The sequence below is a fragment of the Dasypus novemcinctus genome, chromosome 7, assembly GCF_030445035.2.
Source record: "Dasypus novemcinctus isolate mDasNov1 chromosome 7, mDasNov1.1.hap2, whole genome shotgun sequence".
In the NCBI taxonomy this organism is placed as follows: Eukaryota; Metazoa; Chordata; class Mammalia; order Cingulata; family Dasypodidae; genus Dasypus; species Dasypus novemcinctus.
In genome coordinates this window covers 35,664,532-35,684,829 of record NC_080679.1, presented here as the reverse complement: position 1 = coordinate 35,684,829, position 20,298 = coordinate 35,664,532, and the positions used below count along the sequence as shown (strand labels likewise).

At 34.6% G+C, this 20,298-nt stretch overlaps 1 long non-coding RNA gene across 1 annotated transcript; it reads left to right on the top strand.

Moving 5' to 3' along the window:
- Positions 1–5,877: 5,877 nt before the first annotated feature.
- LOC111766985 (uncharacterized) lies at positions 5,878–11,240 on the top strand. The gene is made up of 3 exons (XR_009186670.1): positions 5,878–5,984; positions 9,915–10,116; positions 10,952–11,240. It is a non-coding gene; the product is annotated as an uncharacterized lncRNA (long non-coding RNA).
- The last annotated feature ends 9,058 nt before the right edge of the window (positions 11,241–20,298 follow it).

Genomic DNA, 20,298 nt, shown 5'->3' with positions numbered 1-20,298 from the left:
AAATATGGGTACCAAGAATGAGCTGGTGGGAGCAGTGTGCCACAGGTACAGGCATACGGGAATGCATTCTCTGTAGATAATGAAAACAGTAATAATGTTGATTAAATAATGTTGTCAGCTTTTTTAAGATGATCATGCATCAGCAATATTAAACAATGTAAGTGATAAATACCCCTTCCTAAAAAAATATTTTGTGAATTTAAATTTTAAACAATTGCTGTTGAATATTGTTTTGTCTAATGACTTTATTTTTTAGGGAAGTTTTAGGTGTATAGAAAAATTGCACAGATTTTTCAATATGTGAGGCATTTGTCATTTAAAGTTATTATCCTTTTTTATGATGAAATTGTTCCTTATTTGGCTTTTGGGGGACCTCTTTAAGTTGGCTCTGGTTCCTTTGATATGATCCCATTTGTTTCAGATAGTTACCTTCCTTTCTGGATGCTCTTAGGTCATAGGGGATATTTCCTGCTCTAGATCCAGGAACGAGATATAGGATCAACCACTATTTATAGCTTTTCACTATTAAAAATAGTGCTGCAATGAAAAGCTTTTTGCATTTTTCTTTTCATATTTATGAAAGTAATTCATTGGGATAAATTCTTAGTCATGAGCTTACTGGGTCAAAGAGTAAATATATATATACACTCTTCATAAGTATTGACAGCTTCCCAACCATAGAGGTTTATATAAGTTTGCATTTCCACCAGCAATGATAACCTGTTTCCTCACTGCTTTGCCTACAGAACATGTTAAAATTTGGACTTCTCCCAAACTGCTAGATCTCTCAGTTTCATTTTGGTTTGTTTTTCCCTGATGGAAAAATTTGAGCATATAGTTATATATAAGGAACTGTTATTCCTGACTTCATTTAAACTTGCACTTTATCGTCAACCATTGACCCATGTCCTAGTGTTCCTGGGGCTCTCCAACAAGGGAAATGTCTATATTTTGGAATGCTTATTTAAGTTAGTTTTCCTACATTTGATCTAATCATCAAATTTTTTGTGACCCTGAGCTCTCAGCAAATTACTTTAGTAAGAGTTCTATGTACTGATTAGTACACATGGAAAATCCTTTGCACTGGCCAGTAGAGGAGATAATGGCATACTTGTTAATTAAAAAGAATGAGAAAAACTGAACTTTTGATTCTTAAATATTCATTGATAATAACTCAGCTCAACCTTAAAGCAGAGTGTATTTTACACAAAAGGACCATTACATATATGCTGGCTAGAGTACTCACAAGTATATGTCAGACATTAGCTATATGTGATGGTTAGGTTAATGTGTCAACTTGGCCAGGTAATTGTGCCCAGGTGTTTGGTCAAGCAAGTAGTGGGCTAATTCTAATACAAGGACATTTATGGGCTTTAGTCATCAGTGAGTTTACTGCATAGATAGCTGTTTACATCTACATCAATCAGGGAGATTGCTTTCAGCAATGAGTAATGTTTTATCCAATCAGTTGAATGCCTTAAAAGGGGAAGTGATTTCAGCATTCAGAGAGAATTTTCCAGCTGTCTCTGGACAATCTACATCTCCTGGAAGCTCATTAAGGACCTTCACTGGACTTTCATCAGAGCTCCGGGTTTGCAGCCTGCCTGTGGAACCTGGACTTGTGCACGCCCATGGTCACATGAGAAACTCATAAAATCTCATACTATTCACAAATATCTCTGTTGATTTTGTTTCCCTAGAGAACCCTGACTAATACACCCAATCATTAAAATCTACTTTTTCTTTTGAGGTGCTGACTCTTAATGATTTACCAGCAAAGATTCAGGTATAGGAATAAAGGTTGAATAACCACAGAGGTAGCTGACCATTGGCAAATCCATGAATCAGGATTTGGGGTCATTTGCTCCACACTCATCTTAGCTGAACCATTAATAAATGCCAATTGCCTTTGCTTTCCACTAACTTACCGTACAATGTTATCTTAACTGTTATCTCTCAGTATGTAAACCATCTGTTTTTCTTGAGAACAGCTAGCTAGGCTCTGCTTTATTCATCCATGTATGTTCAGCCACCAGCTCAGCCCTGGGATATGGCAGATCTTCAGTAAATGTTGAATTGAAATAAATACAAGGAAAACTTCAGCAAAATTAAGATGCTACACTTTAATAAAATCATTAATGTAGAAAAAGTGTTCACATAATTTTGGATGTTGCTATAATAAAGAACGAGCCCTCAAATTCAAAGATAATTATGGGATTCATAGGCATTGTCATTCACACATTCATTTACACACTAGTGCTAACATATGCAACTCTGATGAGGTCTTTTTAAGTTTGATATAGGCTATGAGTGGGGGCTGTTCATCTCTTCATAGATAACCTGAATTGTGTGAAAGCTGCAGCCCTGCCCTTGGTAACCATGGCAACAACTCCAATCCTGAAAGAACAATTAAATCATGTAAACTCTATAAACTTTAAATATTCAGAGAAAATGCAAACCAAATGTGTTAAAAGCTAACATGGAATGTATAAAGTTCATGCTAAAAGCTTACCTAGAATGTAGGGGGTAAGTGTTAATTGAAACTTATTGAGCACTGAAACAAAGGACCATTTAACTCTTCCTCTGTATAAAAATAACTCAAAAATCTTATTTGGGGTTCGGGTTTTGGATGAAAAACTCCCTGAGCCTGGCTTGTCATAAATAGATTCCTTTTTCCTTCCCCAAATTATTACTGAGTCCTGGCCTTTCCACACACAAATAATTGAACCTCTCTCAATGTCTACAATATTTAGGGGCTTGTTCAGAATTTCCAAGTGAAGGCCAGAGAAGGTAGCATTTTTCTACCCCTTCTGAATCTCCAAGGAAGCCAGGAGGACTCAGCTGAACCCCAAAACTGGGTGCCCCTGGACTATGTTTAGTCCAGAAAAGATGTGGACTCTTCCAGAATCCTCCCATTGAAAATTGGGGGCAATGGAAGGTCTGAAGAAAAATTCTGCGAATGAAAAAAAGACTCCAAATACAGAAAAAGGTAAGACTCCCTCGGGGGAGCATAGTGTCAGGAAAACCCTAGCTTTAATTGTTAGGAAAGAAAGTCTGATCAACTTCCAAGAGAGCCCCACTACCTCCAGAAATTTGGGGGGAAGCCATTCTCTCAAGGTCCCCTCCTCCTTCCTTTAGGAGGATGCATAACAAAAGTGGAGAGCCAGGAAATGGGAGAGTGGCTTGCCCCTTTCCAGTGAGTCCACTGGACTTCTATTCATAAGCCACATTCCTATCTAATTGCATCTGACTGCCTGGAAGGGGGGAGATGAAGGGGATGCACAGCAGGATCAGGATGAATGCAATAAAAATTCCTTCCTTAGGGCCAAAAATCCATTTGCATATAATAAGTACCATTGTCAAAAAAAGGAGGCTATTGCTTGAAACAATAAACCTCTAATCACTCAATAGCCCTTTTTATGGTTTGGCTGAAAACTATCAGCATTAAAGGCCATAAAACAATGAAAGAAGAAAAAGAAAACATTTCAGCTTGACAACATCATGACTAAATTTAATCAGCCTATCTCACAATGCCCTGGAAATGCTAAAGATATGGAATTCTTCTGTTTTGAGCTGTGCTTAACTTTGTGTTCAACTTTAAAATCTGTATTTGGCTTTTATCAATTTGCTTGTGCCTAAGAAGTTGTGGTAAAAGGTAACTTAAAAATGAATCTTTAAATGCCAATGCTGTCTTGCTGGTGACTTGAATGCATAGCTCGTAGATAAATTTGTTCAGTTACTAGAAATACAGCGAAGCTTCACAGGATTGTTACTAATAAAGTTCTTATAACTTAATTAATAAAGGTATCCAATTCATCTTAAAGTAAAAGCATACTAAAAACTGTAACTAAGAATTAAAATCATTGTATAAGTACCTTTATATATATATTTATACATTTATATATAAATTTATATATATATTATATATAATTTATATATATAGAAATCTTTATATAGAGAAATTTATATATATATAAATTCATAACTAAAGTTATTACAATGGAGTAAATGTGGCCTGGATTTCAGCTATCGTAATGATGACATTGAATTAATTTGCCTCTATTTATGGCTACTTTGGGTTTATCTAGAGATTACTGTGATGGTGGTAGCTATTACTTAAACTTATCCTATAGTTATTTTATAACTAATTTCACCCCGGTCTTCAATTATTGTAAAAGTAATTATAAACTGCATTTGCATTTGCCTTAGCTTACAGTTCCACTCCTTAACAATTCAACTTAATAATTAAACTTTAAAAACTTATAGTTAAATTAAAAACAAAGGGGGTTTATGCATATCACTTTTGTGTCATTCTAAATATTTTTGGTCTTCTCATTTCCTCCTTACCCTTTAAAGGAAAAGCTGCCTTTTTCCTTGACCTTTCCAAATGATATAAATTAAGTCTAGCCATTTCCACCAGGAATCAGAAATGACTGTTGCCAGCTTTTCCAAAAGTTAGCAATACTCTTCCCAATATGCCAGGCCTTATGAAGCAACCCCCCCCCCCCCCCCCACTGTTCAGGCTGTCTCAAAGAAAAAAATAAGTAAAAGCTACCCAGTTACTTTCCAGTCTAAACAAAAGCCCAAATGCTTGCCAGGTTCCCTCCAAACAGCAATATAACCAGGAAAGCCAGTGAAGGAACTATATTTTGAATTAACCAGGAAATAAAAAAGTTTTAAATAGCTAAATGGTGTTTCTGTATCAAACTATTCATGTCTGCCTATTTGCTCAAATTATTAAAGTTTAATACAGTTATATAAGTAATATATATGCCTAAAACCCAAATTAAACTAAACAATATAAAAGGTCATGTAAAAAATCTAAATACAGAACTGTTAAAAAGCTATAAAATCCTTATTAAATTATAATTAGAACAGGTTAAATAATTGATTTCTATTCCAAAGCCTAAAAGTTAGTATTCTTTTAGAATTATTCAGTTTTAAAATTATCAAAAACAAAAAGTTTTAAACCCCTGTAAAAAAAAGGAAAACAACATTCTTTGTTTAATCAATAACAATTTCAACTTGTTTAGCTTAAGTATTATCTCTTAGGTTATAGAATACCAGGTTAATAAGTTAACATTATATGTGTTAAATCTTTAAAATAATAAAAACTGTAAGCACATGTTCAATGAAATTAAATTAAACAAGAACTGCTCTCTCTTAAATGCCTAAAGTAAATTCCATTAGTTACTAATTGTAATCTAAAATAAATTTGCCAGTCTATAATTGTGGTCAATTGTATAAAGTTTGTAAAAGCATCTTCTAAACTAAAGCATTTAAATGGTTCTAGTTCTAAAAAGCCATTATTAACTTTAAAAAAACCTGGATTAATATTAATAGCAAAAGTAAATTCATAGTAACAAAACCTGTCTAAAAGCCACTGCAAGGTGCATATTTAAGTAATGGTAATAAAAAGTTACCTAGATTGCACTGGGAATCTACAGTTTTCATTTTAAAAATGGAAAAAAATAATTTTCCTCTATTACTAAAATAAAATATCTGCTAATGTCTTCACAATAAAATTGTAAAAGTAAGCAAAGTACTAAAAGTTTAAGTTCATTTAATATGTAACATATTGTATTAAAAATGTTTAAAGGATATATATATAAACCTCAAAAGATAAACTTCAACATTGTCAGACTCTCTTGTGCATTCAAACCAGGCCTTGAATACATTGCCTTTCCATATGAGTTATTGGCTAGTTTGGTCACTGACCTTTCAAAACACTAAAGATCTATTAATTCTCTGGTTGTGCTCCTGAAGTGGATGGAAACTACTTTGCAGTTTCGAGCTCCTGCAGCAGCCAATAGTGGCTAAGGACAGCCAAAATGTACAATAAATATCATCTTCACACTGGCACTGTTTCATAGTGCCAGAGAACGCTATATACCAGGCTGGTAAAATCTAATCCCTAGTTCCTCTCCAGGATCAACAGTACTGCAACTTCTATGAAGAACATATGAAATGGAGCAATAAATACTGTAAGTAAAACTTAAACACAATTGGCATTATGGCCTGCTCCCATGGAGAGATAACATATATATTATTATAAATCTGAAACTTAAAATTATTAATTGCAATTCAGAATCCTTAAGCATTAAGAAATAAATTAATTAATATTAAGTGTTGTACCTTTACCCTGTTCTAACTATATCCCTGATAATTATAATGTTATCTTTCTATTCTAAATCATGTACAAAAGTACTTTAAACATGTTAAATTCCTGGTAAACTTCATTTTATAATAATTAATAAACATGTCTATAAAATAAAAAATAGCCATCCTAGCTAAAACAACAGGGCCACCAGTTTACAGGTAACCAGTTAATTAATACTAGGCTCACATCATTTAACTCACTGGATTTGAGTTTGTTGCCCTATAACTAAAGAATTCCAGATAACTAGAAAGGAAATCTGGGTTTCAGAGCTTTCCATCGAGGAAGAAATGTCTGAGCTCTAGACTCTTTCTGAACAGCCCCCTAACTTTATTTATGGCTTTTTTTCTTTACTTTGCCCAAGATTTTGGCTTTGAAGCAGATTCCTTCTGTGGCTTTACCTCTTTCTCATTTTCTCAGAGGTTTAGAGTCTTACATGAAACCCCAGGATAAAAGAACCAAGGGAAGGGGAGGGGTGGCACTTTTTTTTAATTGGTTTTTTTTTGTTTGTTTGTTTTTTTGAGATTAGCCATTCTCCGCTGCTATTTCCTTGTATAATGTAAGTTTTTAACCTCAATTTTGAGATGATTGAGATGTATTTGAGACTTTTTTTTTTTTTAATAAGAAAAAGCTTTGTGAATATTATTTTAGGATGGGCCTCTCCTAGATTTGCTCTAGATGTTACCTATTCCTCTGGTCGTATTGAAAAGCAAAAGTGGGACAGGATTGGAGTCACAGCTTCTTGTTCAGCATGGACCAAGTGGGCCTTGGGTATTACAGCATTCTCCAGAAATGGCTGCAGGACTCTTTAATTTACAGAAAGCCAAGGAGGTGCAACTTGAGGCTCTATAGCAAAGCTCCTGATGAGACTGTTAGGTAGTCATTTTTCTATATGGGAGATTGGAATCTTGTTTCTCTTATTTCTCCACCAACAATGGCAAAGGAAAGAGTGGTGCCATTATGCAATCCATTTAATGCATCAACTCATTACCCTGAGTAACTATGGCCAGCCAGTCATCGGATCCTTAATTGAGTACTCTTGAAATCAGACATGTTCCTGTAGAAAGAATTTTAAAACAGGCTGTCTATGCACCTATCAAGTATAAAGAAAATAGTTTAAACAACGGCAGGGAAATCCTTCAGCAATTCATATCCTCCTTGGATTTTCAGCTGTATCTACAGCTAAAGCAATAGAAGACAGAACTGTATTATCTTCTACACTGGAAAATCACAATTGTGGAATTAAGGGAATGCTCATGATGATGTTAAGATGTTAAAAACCCAGAAGGCCCCCTATTTTAGCAAACAATTGACATGAATGAGAGGACATTTTCATAAAAGAAAGAAGCTTTAACTCATTTTGGAAATGTTTCCCCACTCTACTAAGGGCTTTTTCCCTTTCATTTAAGGAGCCAGATGATGTAGAAGATGTAGAAAGAGGTAGCTGTAGAACTTGATCTTCCAAGTACCCCATGTACCTTTATTGAGCTTTATCGTAATACTGTCAAATTGCCATGATCTCAGTAAGGATTTCTATTTGCTGTCAGTTAAAAATACAACCCTGAATACATTTTTATTCTTTCTACTGGGTGCACTGTCTGTTTTCTTTGTAAATGCAGTACAATAAACAAATTATTTAATAAAAAAAAAAAAATACTAGGCTCAGTCACCCTACTACTCTACTGTACTCTACTGTGTAGCAAAACAAACCTTGCTTACTAGCAGTGGGTCACCTATTAAACAGTCAAAATTACCAGAAATTATTCAATTAAAACCAAAATATAAAAAAAAAACTCTTTATTCTGTAGTTCTGATCACTCCCACAGCTAAAAGAATTTCCAACTTGTTTCACTAATCCTAAATAAAGCCAACTGCCCAAGAAGGTTCCAGTTCACCAGGAACACCTGACAAGCACATGAGTGCCAATCATTAAACAGCCTGAAATGTGTCTTCGAAACAAAGTTAAGTACCTAATACTGTTATCTATTACAATATCCCTCTAAACATAAAATAACTTTATATATATATATATATATTGTTCCCCACCAACTGTTAAAAGAAGTGTCATCTTTGCAGGCACCTATCTCTGTAATCCAGTGTCCTCTTTTAATAAATAGGTATTCCAAAATTCTAATTAAATTTGTTTCTTTCAGAATGGACATCTTGTTAGCCATATGAAAACTTCATCCAACTTCATACAGAATGCCAGATCCATCTTCCTCCAGTCAAAATAAATAACAAAGTTTTTACACCTTGTTAAGTAAGGACTACAATCCATGGCCAGCAGGAAGTAATTACAGAAAAGAGATCATCTCCCTTTAAGATTAAAGGTGTAAACTTTCTAATGGTAAAATAAAATTAATAGATGGATCTGGAGCCTGGCAAGAAATCCATCTAAGCACCAGTAATCCCCAGGATGGCAGCTAAGGCGGGGAGGGAGGGGCGGGGGCCACCCCTAGGATTCTACTGTCCAGGATGAAAACTTCTTCTGGAAACAGGATAAACCCCGGATGTTACCCAGGAACTTTGTCTTTAGACCCTCACTGGAAAATTAATAAGTGGGATAATCAATCAAAACAACAAACAGTCACCCACCTCATAACTCCAATGATAATTATGCCAAAGCTTAACAAGTTAAGCAGGCATAAAGGGGGGAATGATGTAGGCTACGGGTGGGGGGGTCTGTTCATCTTTTTGCAGATAACCTGAGCTGTGTGAAAGCTGCAGCCCTGCCCTTGGTAACCATGGTAACAACTCCAATCCCAGAAGAACAATTAAACAATGTAAACTCTATAAACTTTAAATATTCAGAGAAAATGCAAACCAAATGTGTTAAAATCTTACATGCTAAAAGCTTACCTAGAATGTAAGGGATATATGTTAATTCAAACTTATTGAGCACTGAAACAAAGGATCATTTAACTCTTCCTCTGTATAAAAAGAACTCAAAAAACTTATTTGGGGCTCAGGTTTTGGATGAAAAACTCCCCAAGTCCTGCCAATCATAAATAAATTCCTTTTTTCTTCCCAAAATTATTACTGAGTACTGGCCTTTCCTTACACAAATAATTGAACCTCTCTTGACATCTACAACAAGTTGACTTTTTACATTGAAAATTTAGCCAATTACAGTATTGCATAATGTTGCTGGATTTTCTCTAGGTTCCTGGCTATGTTACGAAAAAAGAATTTAAATGCACGGCAGTTCAGTTAGGCCAGTAGCTTATTAAGAAACTGAGAGAAGAGAAACGGGAGAAAATGATCAATTATGGATTCTAGGTAGAGAGTGAAAAAGGGCTAAAATGTGATAAAAAGGGTTTTGTAGACTACCAGGCCCCATTACAGATTACAAATCCCCAGGTCTACTTGCGTGCTAATCTGGGCAGGGAAAGAAAGGACAAAAGCAGAAAAAAGGATAAAAAAAGGGGGGCGGGGGGATGGTTCAGCTCCTGCACTGGCTTTTTAAACCATTACCCTGTCCCTTGTTAATGTTCAGTGGAGCGGTCCCAGCTCTTTGCTGTTTTGATTGGTTGCCCCATCCATTAATTCCCCCAGAGGCCCAATGGCAAGGACCCTTGAGAACATGTAGGGCTTTTTCTTGATCCTGGACAAATCCTATTCTGAATGGGGAATCTCATGAGGTTCTTCCAGCAGCCATCTTGTAGGGTCTTTCCCTCAGGGAGGATTCCCATGGCCATGTGTTCCACAGCCATTTTTCTGCCAGGTTCCATATTTTTCTCTTTATTCTCTAATCTAGCCTGCCTTAATAAGGCAAAGAAAAGGAGAATGCAGAGAGGAAAGTGAATTTGCCTACAGGACTCACCATTTATTTGACTCTATCTACTTTGTGAAAATGAAGGCAGGAGAGCATTTTCCAAACTTCTTTCTCCAAAACTCACAGACTGCTCACTGCTCTTGAAATTGAAGAACATCATATGCTCCTTTACCTATATGAAAAGGTAAGCCTTTTATATGTCCTTGTCTTTAATTGCAGTCAGGTACTTTTGTACTTTTACAAAATGGTATTCCCATTACTAATAGCTTAGCCTGGTATGATTTAACCCAAATTGTTGCAGCTTTTGCATGGAAGTCAAGTGAGAATGGTCTCCAGAGTTAGAAGCACCTGACTTTGGTTCCTTCATCCTTCATTCAGACAGGCAGCTTTGGGTATACTACAGAACTTCTCAAAGTCTTGATTTATTTGGCTATAAAAGAAGGAGAGTAAGGTATTGTACACAACTGCCTTGCACAGCACCAGGTACAGACTGTATGTTTAATAATTGTACATGTCTTTTTCCATTCTTCACTGAATTTGATTGTCCTATTTACCTGGTGATTCATGGTGGAAGATCTATGTTGACATTGGGAAAATCATGTATTTCAGAGCCTCATAAGTAAAATGGGGGTATTGAAAAATGTGTAAGCACCTAGCATAGCATCTAACATGTTTCTCCTTAAAGGGATTATAATTTAAATTAATGGTTGGCAGAATTAGATTTACAATATACATTTATCTAAGCATTCCACTAATGTGATTGGTTGTATCTACTGATTTGTTATTACTGAGTAATTTTCTGAGTTGTCATCACTGAGTAACAAAATAGGAAACTTGAACAGAAAATTTTGGTTTTCTGAACGCCAATACTTCTTCATTACAGTACTGACAATACTTCCTATTGTAAATCCATCAGTAGAAGTATTTTAGCCTATAAAATATTCTCATAAGACAATAAAAAGGATTTAGCATCCACTTACAAAATTTCAATTACGCTGGTTCTCTTTTTCCTTTTCCAGAAACATAATGAACTAATCAGTGGAAGACAGGGAAGCATGAGTTGTATAAGGAAGAGCTTCTGGGACAGAGGAAGGGATTGGTCAGCCATCCACTGAATTTCCCAAGAGTTCATGAAAGGAATTACACAAAGTAAAGAGATCATCTTGACCACCTCTGTTGTGTGTTTTCATCTGTCTCCAGTCTATGTTCTCCATTACTAGAATGACAAAACTGATACCTGTAAAACCTTTAATTCATGTAATACTATGACATATTTTAAATAAATAAACACGAGTATTTTTTGACTTTTGCAAAGTAGTCCTGTCAGGAAGTTATTTCTTTTTTACAGTGATGCTTCCATTGTTAAGAAATATTTTGGGGATTATTCTCTTTTTGAAAATCTGCTGTAGCATTTGATATATTGTTTTCACAATTGTCCATGATGGCAAACTTCATATTGAGTGGAGAACCAGTTTATTCATCAGTCAGTACCAATGATTTAGAGGAGTGATATAGGTGGGTGATTAAAATGAAGTGAGACTATGAAAAAAAAACTATGGGCAGGCATATGTTTAATATTTTTTCTCTGACTTGAGTGGAACTAAGAAGAACACCTGCCATCCTCAGAAAAACAGAAAAATTGTTTCCTAAGTTAAAATTTTTTCATAGCAGAGTGCTAGTGTATCATGAGAAATGTATTCCTTTGGTTAAGGAAATTTTTTCTTCTTTAAGGACATTTTTTGAAAAAGCAAGTATTTCTGGGTGGGAGAGTTGGAAGTAACCTGCTAAATTAATACTTTCTCAAAAATAATCATGACAAATGTAGAAACTGGAAGAGAGAGTATTAGAGAGGTGATTGTTGACAGTGGAGAGGAGAATCCACCTGAAAAAAAAAACCTTTAATTTAAAGTTTGGCCTAGGTCTAATCTAAGGAGTAGGAGAATGGATACTGCTTGATATCTCCATACAACAAAAGGCTCTGACAGCTAATGGGGAGAGAGGTCATCTCCAGGGCAGTATAAATGATAGAATTTACTGTATCTAACTTTCATTAATTCAAAAGCTCCTTCTACACTTTACTTTCTTGCATTCAGAAAGACTTCATGCTTCCTTTTTGTTGGTGAAGAGAATTGTACCTTTACAATATAATACACCACAGGTAACTTTAGACCTCATCCTCAGAGACACTGCTCATTTTCTGTGGCAGAAAGGGAACAAAAGTGACTTTTTTCTTTAATGGATAAAGATCTTTAAGTACTTTGTTCACATCTTCCAGCATCTATCCCTCAAGATGTATGTCATGCCTGTTTCTGAAAGGAATTGCGGTGGCTTAGAGAATAAAATATAAGGTGAAAGAGTCATTTAAGTCTAAAACAAATCAGATCTCATTTGAAGTAAACAAAATGCACTTCAGTTTAGTATATTTAAAGCACTTTGGGGCACTGAATTATTTGTCTCCAAGCTATCTGGCTTTCATTGCAAACAATAGAAACAATGGACTGTATAGCTTTTATTTTCTGGCATTGAAAAGCAGGCTTATTCACTGTTAAGTATGGGTTTTTCTTAGACAGAAACTCCAGCCTGAATTTACCATGGGACAAATGTAGGGACTTTGTGCTGCTGAATTCCTAGCGAGGGGAAGGTAGCATGCTTGGAGAAGGAAGATGCTTTCCTTTGTCACATAATGCCAACTCTGTGCCTGGAGATACAGGGCTTGGGAACTTGATTTTAAAAAAACAAAACAAAAAAAACCAGATAGGAACTATTACAACTCAATGATCAAAAGGCAAATAATCTAAGTAAAAATGGACAAAGGACTAGAACATATATTTCTCCAAAATAGACATACAAATGTCCAATATGTACCTGAAAAGAGGTTCAAAAACATTAGCCACCAGGGAAATACAAATCAAACCCCAATGGTATACGTTTTCCCACCCACAAAGATAGCTATAATAAAATTAAAAACAAAAAAGATAATAACAAATGTTGGTGAAGATGTGGAAAATTTTAGAACCCTCATATACTATTGGCAGGAATAGAAAATGGTACAGCCACTTTGGAAAATAGTCTAAATAATAGTCTAGCAGTTCCACAAACAGTTAAATATGGAGCTACCATATGATTCAGCGATTGCACTCCTTGGTATAAGCCCAAGAGAAATGAAAGCACACGGCCTCTCAAAAATTTGTACACAAATCTTTGGAGCAGTACTATTTATAACAGCCAAAATGTAGAAACAAGTCAAATGACCATTTAATGATAAATGGATAAACAGAATGTGGTACAACCATACAATGGAATATTACTTGGTAATACAAAGAAATAAAGTACTGACCCACACAACAATGCAGGTGAACCTTGGAAACATGCTTAGTGAAAGAGGCCATTGAACAAGGGCCACATGTTGTGTGATCCTGTTAATATGAAATGTTCAGAATAGGCAAATCTTATAAAGACAGATAGAAGATCCCAAGTGGAAACAGCTGGAGGGGGCAGGGTGGGAGATGGGGGATGTCAGAGTCAACTGCTAAAGGTTGCTGGGTTTCTTTGGAAAAGTATGAAATTCTCTAAAATTAATTATAGTGATTGATGCACAACTCTGTGAACATACTAAAAGCAATTGAACCATACACTTTAAATGAGTGAATTAGGTAATATGTGAATTATATCTTAATAAAGCTGTTAAAAGCAGAGAGGAAGGCCTCTGTGTATTTGGATCACATTGTTAAGGACAAAATATTCCTGAAATTTTTTAATGCCAGTTTTATTTTTCTTCTTACTAATAACTTTCTTTAATGTTCTGCTCTACAATTGGTTCTTATATTTGATCCTTTAGCAGAGGGCTTATAAAAAGGTCATCTTACTGAACAAATGGATATGCAGAAAGTATAAGCAGTTTCCAAAAAGTCCTCCTCAATCAGCAACAGATGTGCAAACAGCAGCCTGGTTCTCTAATTTCCAACCTAAGACATGGTGTCCTAGCAATATGACACTTTTGGATGCTGGTCCCAAATATCCATGCCTAGAATCTGAAATGGTATCTAAAATTAGGATATATAGGCACAGGGAACATGCTATTTAAAAAAAAAAAAAAAAGATGGATTTTGAAAATGCAATACAAGCAGGTCAGAGCTCATTCAAGCCAAAGTTAAATGGAATAATTTCTTACCTCATATTGTGATTTTAAAAGCCTCTTTCTTTTTTTTTTATTGCAAGAATGATTGCTTAGGAAGAAGATATAACTCAAGCTATTGAATGACAGTCTATTATTTTCCTGGTCTCTCACTCATTAATTTTGTAATTATATGTTGGTGTTCAGTGCACTGTGAGATGAAGAAATCCTGGTGAGAAATAAGAGGACAAGAGGAACAGGGTACTCTAAAACAGACAAGTAAGAGCTGAAGGTTGTAAGTCTTTGTGAAGACCTATTTAAACCTTATTTCAATCAGCTCTGTCCTTATTAATAGCTCAGATCAAATGAGTCATTTCATGTCATCTCTTACTGCAGTGGAAATGGAATGCACTCTGGCTGAAAAGACACAAAGCAAACACTTTCCTCAAAGGTTTCTCTGGTCTTACCCCAAGAAGATCAGCCTTTTGACTTCCTGTGTGTCTTGTTCCTCCTAACATTTCTGTTGTCTTCGCTACCCTTAAAAACCCTGAGCTATGTTTTAGACATTTGGTCTCTCTGAGAGGTGACTCAAAAATGCCATTGTTGAAGGTGATGGTCTTTGTTCTAGCAAAAAATGATTTTTCTCTTGTTTTTATATTGCCAGCACTGAAAATTCTTAACTTTCCCAGACCTATATCGTTGTCTTCCTCATTTCCTCTTCACAGAACTAAACACATTTCTACTACCAAGGATCCACCTCTGTTTTTGGACAATGGCTTGTTTTTTTATTAAAGTTAACCAAAGAGACGTATAGATAACGGTTTTTTGTTTTTTTTTAAGTGTCCTCCCATGTTGTGAATAACCATGGAAGAGAGCAATCAGATAGGTGACAAACAGAAAGGACAGTCACTCAGGTTTCAGAAGAAAACATGAACTTCTGTTTACATTTATTTACAAGTTGCTTCAATTGCCCATGTCTTTTTGGTGCACTGGTTTTGCATTTGGCTGAATGACGTCCGGTACATATCCGTGGCCAATGATGATTACAATTAGGAGGAAGCTATACATCCTCTTCCCAACCAAAAAAGGGGAGAAGGAGGAATGGAGGAGAAATTCTGGTAAACAGTAATGTTTGTTAAAAAAGGAGGGAACAGTAACTGGGCTAGAGAAGGAAAGAGAGACCATTAATGGTACATAAAGCTCATCACAGCCGCAATCTTTAAGTAAGTACTCCATGGCAGCAAATTTGACTCTCTTTTATGTTACGTAATTCTTATCTTTCTTGTTGCTTTTATAGTGTTTGCACTTTTTTAGTGTTAAAGTTCATTTCATTTTTAGAAAAATATTATAAAGCAATTTAAAAAGGTTTTGTGTGAGCAGTGACAATCTTCTCCTTGAAAGGTGCTAAACCGCTTTAAGCCTCACATGGCTTACCTGGCTTCACTCCTTTAGTTGCCAGACTGTGTTCCTGTTTTCTTCAAAACCTGATTTTCAACTCACATCTCTCACAAAGTTATCCAAATTAATTCTTCTTAACTTTAAAAAAATTCTACTCTTGGCTTCCAAATCCATATTCCTTCCATCATTGTATTTGTGTGTGTGTGTGTGTGTGTACATGAACACATGTGAGTCAATTATTAAATCCTCAAGGAAGACAGCATTTATTTCAATGCTTAACATATTCACAGATAATTCCCTCACTTGACCAAAAAAACCCTTTCTGAATGACTATCTAAAATGTTTGACTTTTTTATTCTCTCACATAATTTGATATTCACGAATATTTTTATAGAAAGTCTACTGTATTCATACCATGAATTGAATGATACACTTCCTGTTATTTTACCAAAAATATAAAACAGCTATATATGTACTATTATCGTGACAATAGTAAAACTAAGAAAGGTTAAGTAATTTGCCCCAAATTACAAAGCGAAAGGATAGGAGAGCTAAGATTTTAATGCAAGTCTCTTTTATTGCAAAGCACATGGTCTTAACCAGCATGAGATACTGTATTACCAAACAATGGGTTTAATTGTGGAATGGATGTGTTACTAGGGTGAAATCAATGGCACAGGAAATAAATTTTTAAACTTTTACAAAAAACTTAAATAACCTGGAGGTACTGAGATAGGCATGACAAATTTTAATGAAACTGCAGGTCAGAAGCCAAAAATTAGCTACCACTAAAATCCTAGAAAAGTTTTTACTTCTCTCTGTGTTTTGGTATTTTTATCTGTTCAATAAGGCAGAATGAATAGATGAAATTGAGTCATCTGTAACTAAGAAAGTCTAGATTACGTAACGATCACGCTCAGATATGAGTAAAAGCCTTTCCTTTTCTAATTTTGATTCTATTATTTCCTTTAAGTTTAGATCTATTCAAACTCATTCAATGTTCAAAAGAATATAGACTAAAAGAGAAACATAGGCAATCAGTATTAAAACCAGTAATCATTCAGTATCAGCAAAATTATAAAACAGGTCATCTCAGGAATTCCAGATATATTTGACATATCAAATATCAGTGTTCTTTTCATACTCATATTTCTGATTTTTATCTCAGTTCTACACATTTATCTCTAGATGAAAGATTTTTTTTTGCTTAATTGAATTCTATTTAATATTTATTATACAGCAATGCTAATTTTTCAAAATAAATGAATAATCCTTAGAATTTCTCTGATTTGAAGATATACCTAGGATATATATCTTCCTCAGAAAGCCCTCACACATTAAGTCTGGTGTATGAATTTGAATTTTAATATAATTTTTTATTATATTGGGATAGGAGGATGAACTCATTATCTTTTTCTTTGGAATAATGATTGTGCATCCAGAAAAGACATATTGCATTCAGATTTAGGAAACGGCATAAATATATTGTGCTGTTTTACAGCATGAAAATCTGACTTTATGTATTTTTGATTTTGATACGTACAGTCATTCTAAACTAGTTCACAAATTTAACAAAACTAAGTTTTAACTGATAATATGTGATGAAAGAAATAGTAAAAGAATGCCTCTCAGATTTTATGTAAAGTATTAGATAAATCTTTAACTCTCAGACATTAATGATGAAAGAGTTGTCCACATTAAGCATAGTTGTACTACGTGGAATTAGGACATATTAATTAATTGATTCTTGGATTTAATATGTATTGGTTCATGTAAAGTTTTCATTTGTTTTAGGTGTCATATAGTAAATTACTGGATAAATATCATCTATGTATTTATATATATATCTATAAATTACTGGACAAATATCATCAATGCTTTCCTAGAAAACCAAAATGTTGTAACTGTTTTTTGGCAATAATTTTTCTCTTTGTGCTTCAGTTTGGATAATATCTATTCAATTATCTTCTAGTTCATGGAAACTTTCATCCATTGTATCCATCCAGTCTGCTGACAAGCTTCTTAATGGAATTTTCATGTCACTTTTGTTTGTTTTCCCCTACCATTTCTATTTAAATATATTTATATATTTCTTTTTTCTGCTGCAATTCTTCTTTTCATAAGTATAATATTGCAATATTCCTGTTTGCCAACATGAGAACCATTTTTGGATTTTTTTCATCACTCTGTATCTTGACAACTGACCCTTCTTAAAAAAATTTTCTTGTGTTATAACTTTTTTATTAAATTCTAGGAATTATAGTAAAAGAGCAGTCAAAAGTGAAGTAAATATCACTTATGCCTGGAAATGTGCATGGATCATCTTCTGTCAGGCTTTTATATGGAGGATTGAGTCAATAAAGTTAAGCTGGATTTGGGCTTTATTGTTGTTAAAGTTACCTTCCTGGCATCACAAATGACAAATTCCTCCATAAGTGATCTTAAGCTAATTTTTGCTTCATATGGGGCCTAGAGTATCAGAGTGTTTCTCTGTTCCATTCTCAACTTTCAGCATGCCCTGCAGGAGGCACAACAGAGAAGGTCTTTTTCCCAAATCTTCGATGGCTGTCGCTTGCTATTCAGTGCAATAACAATAATCCTGTGATGAGGGCTGGCTGACAAGCATAGCTACCATTACTAGCATCCCCTAACTGAAATAGAATGACTCAGAAGTTCATTTAGGGACCACTGGATTTTTAAATGAAAATACCAAATTTCATGATGATGACTGTGGCTTTTCTTAACACCTTTAGTTCCTCAATTTATATCTCCTGACCAGGCCTCTCTCCAAAATCTGTACTCACATACCCAGTGTCCACCTAGCAGCTCCAATTGGAAAGGAACCTCTTTTGAACTCAAGTGTTCATAGCTGAACTCTTGATATTTTTCTTCAAATGTACTCTACTGACAGTCTTCATCTTGGTTGATGTGGATGCCATCTTTCCATTGCTTAAAAAAAGGCAGAAAACCCTTGGGTTATGCTTGACTCCTCCCCCTTCAAAAAAGTCTGCCTATATTTTTTCTTTAAATTATATCCATAATCTTGCCACTTTCATTGTCTCCACTACTTGTACTCAGGACTAAGCCCACCATCAACTTTTGCCTGGATTACTGCAGTAGTTTCAGTCCCTTTTTCTTCTACAGTATTACAGTGTATTTCCAACATAGCAGCCAGTGTGATCCTTTTAGAACATGTCATATTACATTGCTTCTCAGTTCAAACTCCAACAAATTGTCTCCATTCAACAAAAGTAAAAACTAAGTTCCTTGGAACAGCCTATGAATCATAAATAACCTTACTCCTTGTTATCTCTCTAATCTCTCTGATATGCTCTTGTTCACTCTGAAACCGCTACACTGAGCAAACCAGCATGCTCTCACTTTTAAAACTTTTGCTCTAGCTGTATCCTCTGCCTGGTATATCTCCAGATATCATCTTGATTAGCAAATTCATCTCCTTCAAGTCTGCTCAAATACCATCTTCTCATTGAGACGTAGTCTGATCACCACATTTGATACTGCAACCTACTCCCCATCTGCCTCCTGCCATAGCACTCAGTCACCATTACTCTGCTCTAGTTTTCCTTTTAAATTTTAACCAGTAACAATTACCTTCTTTTAACATATTCTAAATTTACTTACTTACTGGATTTTACGTTTGTAGACTGACTTCCCAAGCTAGAACTAAACTCCATAAGGACAGAAGCCTTTGCTTTGCTCATTGATGATTCCCTTGTCTGTTGACCACTGTCTGGTACCTGATAGTTGAACTGATGAATGCATCTATGTTGCTAAGACACTGTCACTGAAATGGAGAATTGAATTGTGATGACTTGTCAAGTCAACTCTGTAAGGATATGTATTCCCTATGGACTCATATGGACAGCAAGATATTGACCAGTTGACACATATATTGACTATCGCCAGAACTGCAACTAAATAGAATGTCTCATAGAGATTCATGTATGAACCCAGGATTATTTTATTTAAAAAAATTCATAACTCATCATAACTATGTTGTCATTCCTTTTACTAAATTCTAATGCAAAGCAAAAAAGAAAAAAGAAAAAAAAGAAATCTAGGCTCCATGATTAATCCATATTTATCTGCACTCTTCCCCTTTCATATTCTGTTCTCCTTCTAGCCCATGTGTCTTTTCACTTTTTATACTTTCCTTTAATCCAAACTTCAATAAAACTAAAATATGCTGTAAACAAAATGAATAAGTAAAACAAATCAAAACAAGGAAACAACAACAACAACAACAACAAAAAACAGAAAGCCTTGAAGCTATGGTCGGTGCTTTATATAAAATACTCTTTTTCTTATAATACTCTTTTTCATATTTCTCTACAATGTAGGGATTTTTTAATGTCTTGACTAATTATTTGTGTGCTGGGTTTGTGTATGTGGGTTTATATGTGTATATATGTGTGTGTTTGAAAATAACATTTCATTCTAACATGTATATTAATTTCAAATATATCTATTATGGAAATTGAAAAAAATAAAGGATTTTCAATAAATTAAAAATCACAAAATATCACTATTGAAAGACTATCAGTTTACATTTTGTTGGTGTATATCTCTCAATCTTTTAACAAATATTTTATTTTCCCATAATTTTTTCCAAAAATAAAACTGTATTTTCAGCCAGAGCTGTGTATGTTTCTTTGAATTTTAAGTTTTTTTTATTACTAAGTAGTTTTTGTAACTATGACATGTGTATTATAAAAATGGGTAGCTAACATCAAACAATACAGAAAAGAACAGAGAAAAACCCTCAAATCTAAATCTATCAAATACAAAATCATTTTTTAATCATCAGAATATTTTTCCAAAAAGTTTCTTCAT